Raw genomic sequence first — 11,606 nt, 5'->3', positions numbered from 1 at the left:
TGGAAGCTCGTTTGGTTCCCTACAGCCTCAGAGACAGGTTGTCTCCGATGCCAGGAGGTGTCCTGGATGCCAAGGACCACTCACTGAGTGACAAGAGGTTAAAACTCTCAGCATAAGCCAAGGCCTCACAGAAACAGGGCTACAGTTGGGGCTCTGGAAAGCACGAGGTTTGGGGAGAGAAGTCTCTGAGGGTGCAGGGGACGCAGGCCTTGACATTGAGGCAGACTGGAGAATCCTAGCACGTGACTCTGTGGGCACTTCACGGGCCAAGTCCGGTGGGTTTCCACGGGGACAGGGTGGTGTGGATCTTCCCCCACAGCTTCGGCACTGAGCACCTAACCCAAGGCTAGCAGAAGTGCCCGGTAGTTGATGTCCCAAGTTCTGAGCACTGCCAGATGCCAGGATCAACGACCCATCTCTGTGAGTGCTCGCTGAGCGGGCTCGTTCTAACAGAATGAGCGGCAGAGTCACCCCTGGCCGCACGCAGATGTGAAAACAGGATAGGGCTGGGCAGAGGTTACGTCAGGGCAGGAGTAGAGGAATTTAGACGTCATGGGCCGCAGCCTGCCCTCCTTCCCTTTGAACACAGGGGCCATGTCTGCGGTTGACACGTTAGCTCCAGCACCTAGGGTCGTGCCTCCTGTCTGATAAAAGCCGGAACGATATTTGTGCAAGAATGATTTCAAAAGCAATTTTTAAGTCTTCAGTGGGACATTGAAGGGACACAACAGGCAGCAGTCCCCAACCTTTTTGGCACCAGGAACCAGTGCTCCCATGAGAATCTGATGCTCCCAGATGTCCTTGGCATCCAGGACACCTCCTGGCATCGGTGGTGTGGATCACCAGGTGCTCCCATGAGAATCTGATGCCTGATGGTCTGAGGTGGAGCTGAGGCGGTGATGCTGGTGCTGGGGAGCAGCTGCAAAAACAGATGAAGCCTCTAGCTGTGCGGCCCGGTTGCTAACAGGCTACGGAACGGTACTATCCACAGACAGGGATTGGGGGCCCCCGCTATTAGTGACGGAAGGACGTTTTCCTTCAGTCCTGTCAGGCTCAATCTACTTCTGAATCTGAACACAGTGACAGTCACGACACCCTGTCTCCCTTATTTTTCTCCCATAACTGTTTTCCAATCTATTCAAAGAGATAAAATATATCGTTAAAAAGCTAACTCCACAAAATAGAGCCCGATTCAAAGCTTAGTGAGCTCTGTGGCAAAGGGACCTCGCCATGTTCGGAGTAAACAGGAACACGTGGCCGGGCTGGTCTTGCACATTCCCACGGTCCCCAGCCTCCGACGCCCTCTCCAACGAGACCGGGTCCAAGCTCTTCCCCGTGCCTCCTCGTCCCCAAGTCACGTCTGCCTTGTACCCAAGTCACCAAATCCTCGCAGTCCAGTTGGTTTGGTTGTTTTGGTTTTTTGCTCTCTGCTTTGTGGGTTTGGGTTTTTAAAATAATGCAAAATCAATCAATCAATGAAAGGAATATAGAAATGTAGAAAGTAAAAACTAAAAATTCTCTCAGCCCTCGAGGACTGTTTGTATCTCTGTTACAAGATTTCTTGACTTCCTTTTTACTGTGATAGTTAAAGTTTTTGTCTTGTCTCTCCCTGCCCTCCAACTTCTGGAAGCTCATGCAACTTAGTCATGGCAAAATTAGAGGTTTGAGCTGAGCTGGTAGGTTTTAATAGGTAGAGAGGCTGGGAGAAGCCATTTGAGGCTAGCACAGCGCCTGGCACTTTAGAGAAAAGTTACATTTGTCAAATGAATGAATGAATGAGTGAAGGGTCCATTTTCTCTAATAGTAAAATGATGAACTGAAGTAAGTTTCAAACTAATAAATGTTATGAATAAAACGTTTCCTAAAAGGAGTAAGAGGAGGAGAAAATAAAAATCAGTCTTAGTGATTGTGTCCTCAGCAATGTTGGTAAACTTAAGCTGGTACAAATTAGCAGTTTTCATTTCCCGGCTTTTTATGCTTTCTCCTTCCTTAACTACTAAATCTTGTTCACGTGGATGCAGTGTCGAATTCCATGTATTAATGTTTTATTTCAAATTTTAAAAGTATATATTCCGAAAGATGATTAGTCTATATTTTTATTTTTCCCATTGTCCTCGTTTTGTTTTCAAGGGGATACCAGCCTCATAAAATAAACTTAAGAGATTTCTGTCTTTCTCAGTCACTGGAACAGTTTGGATGAGCAGTAAACAGACTTCCTTCAGGATCTGACAGGCTGAGTCTTTAAAACTGTCTGATCGGGTGAGTGAGGAAATGTGTGCCTCTGTGTGTGTGTGTGTGTGTGTGTGTGTGTGTATGTGTGTACACATGTGTTTATTGTTGAACACTGATTTCTTTAATGTTGATAGAACTTTTCAGATTTTTTATATCTTCTTGAGTCATTTTTGGTAATCTACGTTTTTCTACAAATTCCATGAACTATTTTCAAATTTATTGGATAAGTTGTTCACGGTATTCCTTGTAATCTCTTCTGTATCTGCGGTTGTGATTCCTTTTCATTTCTGATAGTAATTTTCATTTACCATTGACATAAATGTCATTGCTGGAAGTTCCACTATTTTGTTAGTCTTTTCAAAAAAACCTTTTAATTAATCTTTGTTGACTATAACATTTTTGTTTCCTATTGAATTAACTTTTGTTCTTTAATTCTACCGTCTTCTCTTGCTATGAGTTTATTCTGCTATTCTTTTTCTAACTTGATGAATTAAATAGCTTTATTATATCTTCTTTTGTCTAATAAATGTATTCGTTCCTTAAATGCAAAGTGTTGAAAGCCTTAAATCCCATTATCTTTCATTTGTAGTATTTTTATTCTTATTCAAGTCCAAATATTTTTATTTTTTTGTTATAATTTCCTTTTGAGACAGATATTATTAATTTATTGTTATGATTTCAAAAATATTTTTATACTCTGGGGGTTGTTTGTAGTATTTTGGTCGTTTATTGCTTATGGTCAACAGTACATTTGTTTTCAGGTATTTGCTAAGACATTTGAATAATGTCTAGTTTTGAGTAGATGTTCTCTAATTGATGAGATCGGGGTGGCTCTATTAAACCCATTTATTGTATTGTTCAAATTTTCTAAATCCTAACAAAATTCTGTCTGCCTTATTTATCAGATTCTAAAAAAGTTCTGTTAAGCTCTCTGACAGTTAATAAAAATATACCCACGTCTCCTTGAAATTCTTCCGGTTTGTTTAAATATTTTGAAATGATGCTAAGTGCCGATGAGTTCAGAACCACTCTAGTTTCCTGGAGAATTTGCTTAATTTATTGTTATGTGGTTGCCTTCCTTATCTTTAACACTGATTTTACTGCTGTTCAAAGCTAATATTAATTATTACCATTAGTAATCAGGCTAATATTATTGCTACAACAGCATTTTTTTTTTTTTTAAATTTTGGCTTATATTGAAAAGGTTATTTCAGGAGTCAAGGAGGGTAGTGTGGGCTTAACCCCATCCGAGCAAGCTGCCAGCTGGTGAGCTTGGCATGGCTCTGTGTGGGCCAGCCCCACAGGTGAGGGAGGGCAGATGCATGCCCAATAAGCAGTCAGGTCTGTCCTTGCCCTGCACATCCTGGCGGGGACAGGGAGGCCCCGCAGGCTGGGTGCACGAGACTTTGCTGATAAACACTCCTTCATTGACTGCAGACCATTCGAGACGCCCCAGAGACGAGGCTCCTACTTCTGATGATGGCCACCTTGCTCCTTCTACTGCACGTCCCAGCTCAGCCTTTTCGAGCTCTCCTGTCCAAAATGGAAGCATATCCTAGTGTCCAAGGACACACGATAGCCACCAAGACGGCCACCGAGACTTCAGCCTCGTCTCGGCCCTGCTGCGAAGAGGCCCTGAGACCAGGGAAAAGCGCATGGCCCATCTGGGTGCAGGTTTCTTCTATAAAGTGAGAGAGGTACTTTTTTTTTTTTTAAGTCTGAGGTCATTTCTAGCTAAGGGAAGTGCTGTGAATCTATGAATCTTATTGCAATAGGTGACCTGAAGTGCTAAGTGCTTTGCTGAGAAATTAAACAAACAGCTCCCCAGAACTGGGCACAAGAAGGCGTGGTGAAGGGGAGCGATGGGAGGGGCAGGGATATGAGAAAGTATTTACCAGGCTGGAGCTTGGTGGGGCAGCAACACGCTCTTTAAACAAACGCTCAAACTAATGGCGACTTTCTCTTCCCAGAAAATTCTCCTTCTTTTATGAACTTCCACATCTCCGAAATAATTAAACATGACAATTTTCAAAACAAAGGAAGCTATGCGTAAGGATGAAACATTTAAAAAATATAGCATGCCTTGAATTTTATTTTAGTCCTCCACAAATCTAACAGAGTAACTTTTTATCTGTTAGAAAAAAAAAAAACAGCTAAAGAACATGCATATTACATAACCTATTTTCTAGAAACCTAGCCTATACCAGTGTTTTCACTCTAAAGTGTTATATAATGTAGGAGAAGCATTTAACACCAAAATTCAGTTACAAAACCACATCTGAAATAATTGGCACAACCCCTCTGCTATTTCGCTAGGTGGCAGCATGGAATAAGAAAAAATGATATTATAAGGTAACAAATAATGATATTATAAGGTAACAAATAAAACCGTTAAAAGCCACAAATGTCAGCCTCGCAGATTCTAAAACATTAGGAAGAACTTTAGTGCTTTTTCAGCTTAACTTTAAAGGACAGTAGATCTATTAGAGGCATCCTTTTTCTCTGCACATTCACACATTCTGTTTTTCGTAAAAATTCTTGAGACAAAAGTATAATGGCTAAAAGGGTTGGATTCTTTAAGACATCTTTTCTTCATTAACATTTAACTAAAGGAAATGAAAACTCACTTCTAAGCAAAGAGAACTTTCAGCAGATACCAACAGCCAGGTATAATGAAGCCCTCTCAAAATCAGATCTTGCGTTTTCTTTGTAATTAATGATCTAGAAAACGAAATCGAAATTTTAACTCTAGGGAAACCCACCAATGCAACTGAGATATCTAAGGCCACAGGTAGCAAACTGGCATGCTGCAAATTCAGGGCATGATTAAGTTTTACTTGGCCTGGAGAGAGAAAAGGAGAGAGGGGGGTAAGGGCGGGGAGGGGAGGAGAGGGGAGAGAAGAGAGAGAGAGAGAGAGACTGATTTAAGAATCGCCCATTTTCACGTTTGAGCTGTTTCATACAATAATCCAGATTTCCGGCTCCTCCGGAGCGCTCAGATGTGCTGACACTGAGCCTGGATTTTCATTCGCAGAAGAGGCTGGAATCCAGTGGTGACCACTCCTTTTAACCAAGCAAGAGCCTTCCAGTTCTTCTGGTTCGCTTATATTCTTCGTTACTATTTCCTAGCTTTTCCATTGTTGTGTAACAAATTATTACAAATTTAGGAGCTTAAAATAACACCCATAGATTAGCTCACAGGTCTGTGGGTCAGAAGTCTGAACAAGGAATGACTGCATTTTCTTCTGCCCCGGGTCTTACAAAGCTAACGTCAATGTGGCAGCCAGGCCGGGGCTTGGAGTTCCTCTTCTGAGCCCTGTGGTTGTGGCAGAATTCAGTTCTTCGTCGTTGTGGGTCTGAGCTCCCAGTTTTCCTTACTGGTTCTGAGCCAGGATACTCACAATTCCTGTTGTCTGCTATGTTTTATGGGTCCTCCATCTTCAAAGCCAGCAGCGGAGAACGTATGCACCAAGTCCCACTCATGCCTCAGATCTCTCTGCAGGAGGAGCCCAGGGCCCTTCAAGAACTTGCCTGATTAGGTCAGGCCCACCCAGTTGCGCTGTGCGACATAACCTAATCGTGGAGCGATGTCCCATCACAGTCACAGTCCCGGGGATTACACAGGCAGGCCAGTCCAACATGAGGTGGAGAACTTAGAATCCTGTCTATTGCACCTGGCTAAGAGTCAGTTTGTCATTTATTATCAAACCTGCTCTTTTTTTTTTTTTTCCAAAATGGAGTTTAAAAGAAATTGAACTATTTCAATGCACACAGTTCCATCAAAATTTGAGGAAATGAAAAATGGAAAGGCTCTATAGTTTGAAGGGAAAAAAAAAAATTCCCACATGTTTCAAACGAAAATAAAGTGGACTATTTTTAGACTCAGGCCACAGGACTCATTTATGTTACCCGATTGGCCGTTTGGGGAGTTTTGGTTTGTACTCCCTGCTTTAAACCACGTCCTGACATCTATCTCCACTGAAAGCAAACAAAGTGCCCCCTCGAAATGCACCCCACGTGACTCCTGGCTCTGCACCTCCTCTTCTCCCCGTCCTCTGGACTCGGGCAGCTTAGATCTTTGGGGCTCCCCAAGAGGAGAGAGCATGCTTCCCTCTACCAGAGCTTCTCAAACTATCTGCGGGGAAGAAACTTCCTTCTCCCGGTCTATCGCAGACCGATACTTTCGTAAAATGCAGTAGAAATAAAAAGAGGTCGCTGGTTACCTTCCTAGACTCCGGAGCAATGTTAAATCGCTACAAAAGTTTCTAAAGTTGATATCGTTAGAGACGGATAACAAGCTGTTTATGGACAGCTACCACCCCGCAGACCACACAAGGCGAGTAAGGACGATCCATCACACGCTGTCTCAGTGCGAATCGTGTGTAGTATCAAGTTATGTATGTGGGTACCATTATAACAGCTACCCTTTCTCGTGGAATAATTATGTGTCACTGCCAAGCATTTCTCTAGCATTTCACACACATTCTCTCCTCCTGTCTCCAAAGTCTAATCTAAGAGGTGAATTCTACTATTATTTTATAGGGACGAAAGCCTTGCGAAGATAATGTAAATAACTTGCCCACGCTCACACAGAGAGTCTGGGCCTTCAAATACCATTCATGTGACCAACATTCATGTGGCCACAAGGACAGATGGAAATCGCATGTGATATGGTGTCAGGGACTGGGACTCAGACCACACGTCCTTCGCCTCCCACATATATGACAGGGATCAAATGATTTAACATCTCTGAGATTCATTATCTTCACTGAAATTCAGCATTATAATATATGGATATCTGGTGGGCACTAATTCCATCGTGGAGACCCCACCTTCATGACATGATCGTTCCCAAAGACCACACCTCCTAATACCATCCTATTGGGAGTTAGGGTTTCAACATATGCATTTTGGACAGACACGAACACGCAGTCCATAACACTAAGGGAAACCAGATTGGCAATTTCCTGAGATTGGCGTAAGGGATATTAAATGCAAAGGGGCATGAGAGGAAGTTTTGGGGGATGGATTCAAAACTATGTCTTGATTGTGCTGGTGATCGCATAGGTGTATACATATTTCAAAACTCACCAAACTGTAGATTTCAAAGGGGAGTTCTTTTACGTAAATTTTACCTCAATAAAAAGAAAGTGAGTGAGCCAGCAGTGGGGACAGGGGCACGTGGCAGGGAGGGGATCTAGTAATTGCATCGACATAGCTGTTATCTGCAGCTTGCCTTGAACAACCAATATGTGGGTGATTCTGGTCGCCATACCCCATCTTTCCACACTAGAATATACTAAGGATCAATCCAAATAGTAAAGAACTCTCAGTCTCTCCACCTACACATGCTTCGCACTTGATTGTTCTGCATTTTTGCACATCTGGTTTTCTTTCCATTATCCTCACTTCTGCACCTGTCCAACCATACCAATGTTGCTTTTGTAAATTTACATTTATTATCTAGTTTAAATAAAAATCCTGTCAGCCATAAGCCTAGCATAGCGGACTTTGGATCTAAAAAGTCTAATTGCTATAAAATAGTAAGGGCAGAGGACATCACGTATTTGTGTCTAAAGAGTTGTATTTTCACCCAGTGAGCGAGGACCTGGAGACGGTGGAAAGCATAAAGGCCAACGCACAAGCAGGAAATCTGGTCGTGAGGAAAATCCAGGAAAGCTATTTATTGAGATACAAAGAAAGAAAAGCTGACAATAGAGGTGTTTTGAGGAGGATGCTACAGATCTGGTGGCCTTTTGTCTCTGTGTGGCAGGAGGGAAAGTAGATGGGGCAGATTGGGGCTTGACAGGAAAGAGTGAAAGTGGACAGCCACTACGAGGGACTGGAAACAGGCTCGCCACGAAAGAGCAGTAGTAAGTCAGCTCAGCACCTGGTTCGGTGCTCTGTCTTTCACAAGCAGGCATATGAGCATTTGGAGATGCAGGAGATGATAGATAGATAGATAGATAGATAGATAGATAGATAGATAGATAGATAGATAGATACATACATACATACATACATACATACATACATACATACATACACACACATACATATCTTACACACAGTATATATCTCTGGGTGGTGAGAACATAGAGGGGTTGCTATCTTTGTGTTATTATACGTCTCTAAGTCGTTTCCTTTCCATTTTAACATCTTAACCTGCAGCTATTCCTCAAATAGCAGTTGTCTTGCTATTTTGAGAGCTTTCTCTTAGAAACAGATAAATAACAACAAGATTAATCATTCTTCACATTAGCTTAATGGTGGTTAATTGTACGTTGTCAATTTGGCTGGGCCACGGTGCCCAGAGAATTGATCAAGCCTTATTCTAGATGTTTCTACAAAGGTGTTTTTTGGATGAGATTAACATTTAAATTGGTAGACTGAGGGTAAAGCAGATTGCTCTCCATAATGAGGGTGGGCCTCATTTGATCAGTTGAAGAGCTGAATAGAAAAAGAAGGAATCCTGCCAGCAGACTGTTTTTGGACTTGAATTTCAGTTCTTCTCTTGGTCTCCAATCTGCTGGCCTACCCTGAAGATTTTAGACTCACCACGCCTCCACGACTGTGTAAGCCAATCCTTAAAATATATCGATAGATAGATGATAGATAGATAGATAGATAGATAGATAGATACATACATACATACATACATACATACATACATACATACATACACACACATACATATCTTACACACAGTATATATCTCTGGGTGGTGAGAACATAGAGGGGTTGCTATCTTTGTGTTATTATACGTCTCTAAGTCGTTTCCTTTCCATTTTAACATCTTAACCTGCAGCTATTCCTCAAATAGCAGTTGTCTTGCTATTTTGAGAGCTTTCTCTTAGAAACAGATAAATAACAACAAGATTAATCATTCTTCACATTAGCTTAATGGTGGTTAATTGTACATTGTCAATTTGGCTGGGCCACGGTGCCCAGAGAATTGATCAAGCCTTATTCTAGATGTTTCTACAAAGGTGTTTTTTGGATGAGATTAACATTTAAATTGGTAGACTGAGGGTAAAGCAGATTGCTCTCCATAATGAGGGTGGGCCTCATTTGATCAGTTGAAGAGCTGAATAGAAAAAGAAGGAATCCTGCCAGCAGACTGTTTTTGGACTTGAATTTCAGTTCTTCTCTTGGTCTCCAATCTGCTGGCCTACCCTGAAGATTTTAGACTCACCACGCCTCCACGACTGTGTAAGCCAATCCTTAAAATATATCGATAGATAGATGATAGATAGATAGGTAAATGATTGATAGATAGTATAAAGATAGATACAATGATCAAAGAGATAGAGATAGAGATATTCTCCTGGTTTTATTTCTCTGGAGAACCTTGACTAATGCACATATAAAAAGTGCTTTCGCATAAGCTACCCAGCAGGTGGACCATGGAAGTCATTTGTGCTAATTAGCTCATTCGGCCTTTCAAACTTCTTTCACTTGGAATGAGACATAAACATTTGGCATCACCAACTGTAATTTCAAAACTTAACCCACAGAATCCACTGAATTTTCATGATATCTAGTGTATCAGTATGAATCTAAAAAGTTACACAGCAATATGTTATGTCTCAACTCATTTGTAGCACTTTTAAAATACAGTTAGAGACCAGGAGCTTATTCATTCCCCAACTGTCCTACTGATCATCAGACAAGTTACAGGTTACTTTGATTCCTATAATGCAGGGCTGCAACACACCAGGTGTGATTACTATTACTAAAGTGGGTTTGAAATTCAGCATTGAATCTCTTGAGAATGATGAGGATTCGTTGGAATAAAGATGACTAATGTATCATCAAGAGCAGTAACAGTTAGGGCTGATGTAATTGGCAACTCACCCACATATTTCCAAAAACAGGCCGCCTTTTATACATGCACGAGATCCCACCAGTGAGTACCCTTCCTCCTCACACTGAGCTCCCAGAGTCTTCTTTTTATCCAGTTCATTGACAGATCGTTGCTTTCAAGCAAACAAACCCTTGTTTGTTCATACGTTTAGGATGAAAAATGGAAAAACAAAAAACATTGTACATATTCTCTCCCCTTTCAACTCCAGTTATGCAGAATTTAGTCTTCGGGGGGCGGGCAGGGAAGGGCTGCTTCTGATCATTGACTCAGATACTAAAACAACCAAATTGTTTTGTAATTGTTGGAAAACAGCTGCTATGCTCTGCAGACTCCTTCACCTGTACTCGCCTCTGTGGAAGAATTTGTAGGGAAGTTGTTATACATTGTACCTAGCTTTGGGGCTTAAGCCAAAATTCTAAGAAACAGGAAACATCCCATTTCTCATCAGAAATACTTTATTTTAATTTTTTTTCTTAGCATCAAATTTATTACATCATTATGACTTCCATGCAGATAAATACTGACCCACAAATCTGAAGTCTAATGCGATTTAGGAAGAATGATGGTATATAATAGTGCCTCTCCTTCTATATGCTTATGATATGGGGTTACAAATCTGAATATAAAGATCTGTACTACAGAGTTTGTAGAAAAAGTCATGTGGGTGATGTGGAGATTAAGGGAGGGTGATTATTAACTGCTCCTTCTCTTCAGAGTTCAGAACTAATTTAAAAATAGAGTCAGATGCAGGGAGGACAAAACATCAGTCTTATAATCCAGAAAGGCTGGATTGAAGAATGTAGCTTGTTCTGTAGCAAATGCAGGCGTCCCACGACTTCCCCCCACTACCGACTCAGCAAGGCAGAATAAATCCATGTCCGGAGCCCTACCGTAGAGAGGCAGGAGCCAGGAATGCATGCCTGTTGTTGGCAGGGAGATCCCAGAGAGAGAGAACAACATGGCCTATTTTGAAGGACGAGACAGTCAGAGAGGCTTGGACAAATGGAAATGAGACGTTCTCTGCCTCCCGAATCAGAATGGTGGAAGAGAAGAGAGATGCTAAACGTGTTCCTTGCATCTTCTTCTTCCCTTCCCCCTTTAAGGAGAGGTACAATGGGGGTTAAGAATTCCCCCTCAATAGTAAGAAGTAAATGCTGTAAACATGCAGAGAGAAGAGAAAGATCATTAAGAAGCGGAAAGGCCTAAGGAGGACCGCATCGTGGCGTTCATTCGTTTTGAGGCTGCAACAGGTGGACTTTTCGGGGGAAGGTGTATACAAGCTTTGCTGTTAGAGGCAGAGCGGGAGTGAAGGCGAGGGGGAAAGGTAGTCGCGCTCAGGGAAAAGTGAGTGGTCCCGGTTTCACACCAAGAGCTTTCCGGGGGAATGAAGGGAGACAGTGAAAAGGCAGTCTGGGGCCAGGTTGGGGAGGTCCCTTCCTTCCGAGCCAGAGAATTTGTATATTATTCCGTCCTGAATTGGAAGGCAGTCAAGCTTTTTAAGTAGGAG

General features: G+C 42.1%; 1 long non-coding RNA gene across 2 annotated transcripts in view; it reads left to right on the top strand.

Annotated features, from left to right (window-relative positions):
- LOC105295319 overlaps positions 1 to 11,606 on the top strand; it is a 35,759-nt gene that overhangs the window by 6,747 nt on the left and 17,406 nt on the right. The window contains exons 3-4 of one of the 2 annotated variants that reach the window (XR_002781792.1): positions 2,131 to 2,259; positions 3,670 to 3,929. This is a non-coding gene — a long non-coding RNA (uncharacterized LOC105295319). Of the gene's footprint in view, positions 1 to 2,130; positions 2,260 to 3,669; positions 6,580 to 11,606 lie in introns of those variants that run through there. The other variant, XR_896147.2, reaches the window with a different exon arrangement.

The sequence above is a fragment of the Pteropus vampyrus genome, unplaced genomic scaffold, assembly GCF_000151845.1.
Source record: "Pteropus vampyrus isolate Shadow unplaced genomic scaffold, Pvam_2.0 Scaffold5, whole genome shotgun sequence".
NCBI lineage: Eukaryota > Metazoa > Chordata > Mammalia > Chiroptera > Pteropodidae > Pteropus > Pteropus vampyrus.
Note: the sequence above shows the minus strand (reverse complement) of the source record. Positions and strands in the feature narration are given on the sequence as shown.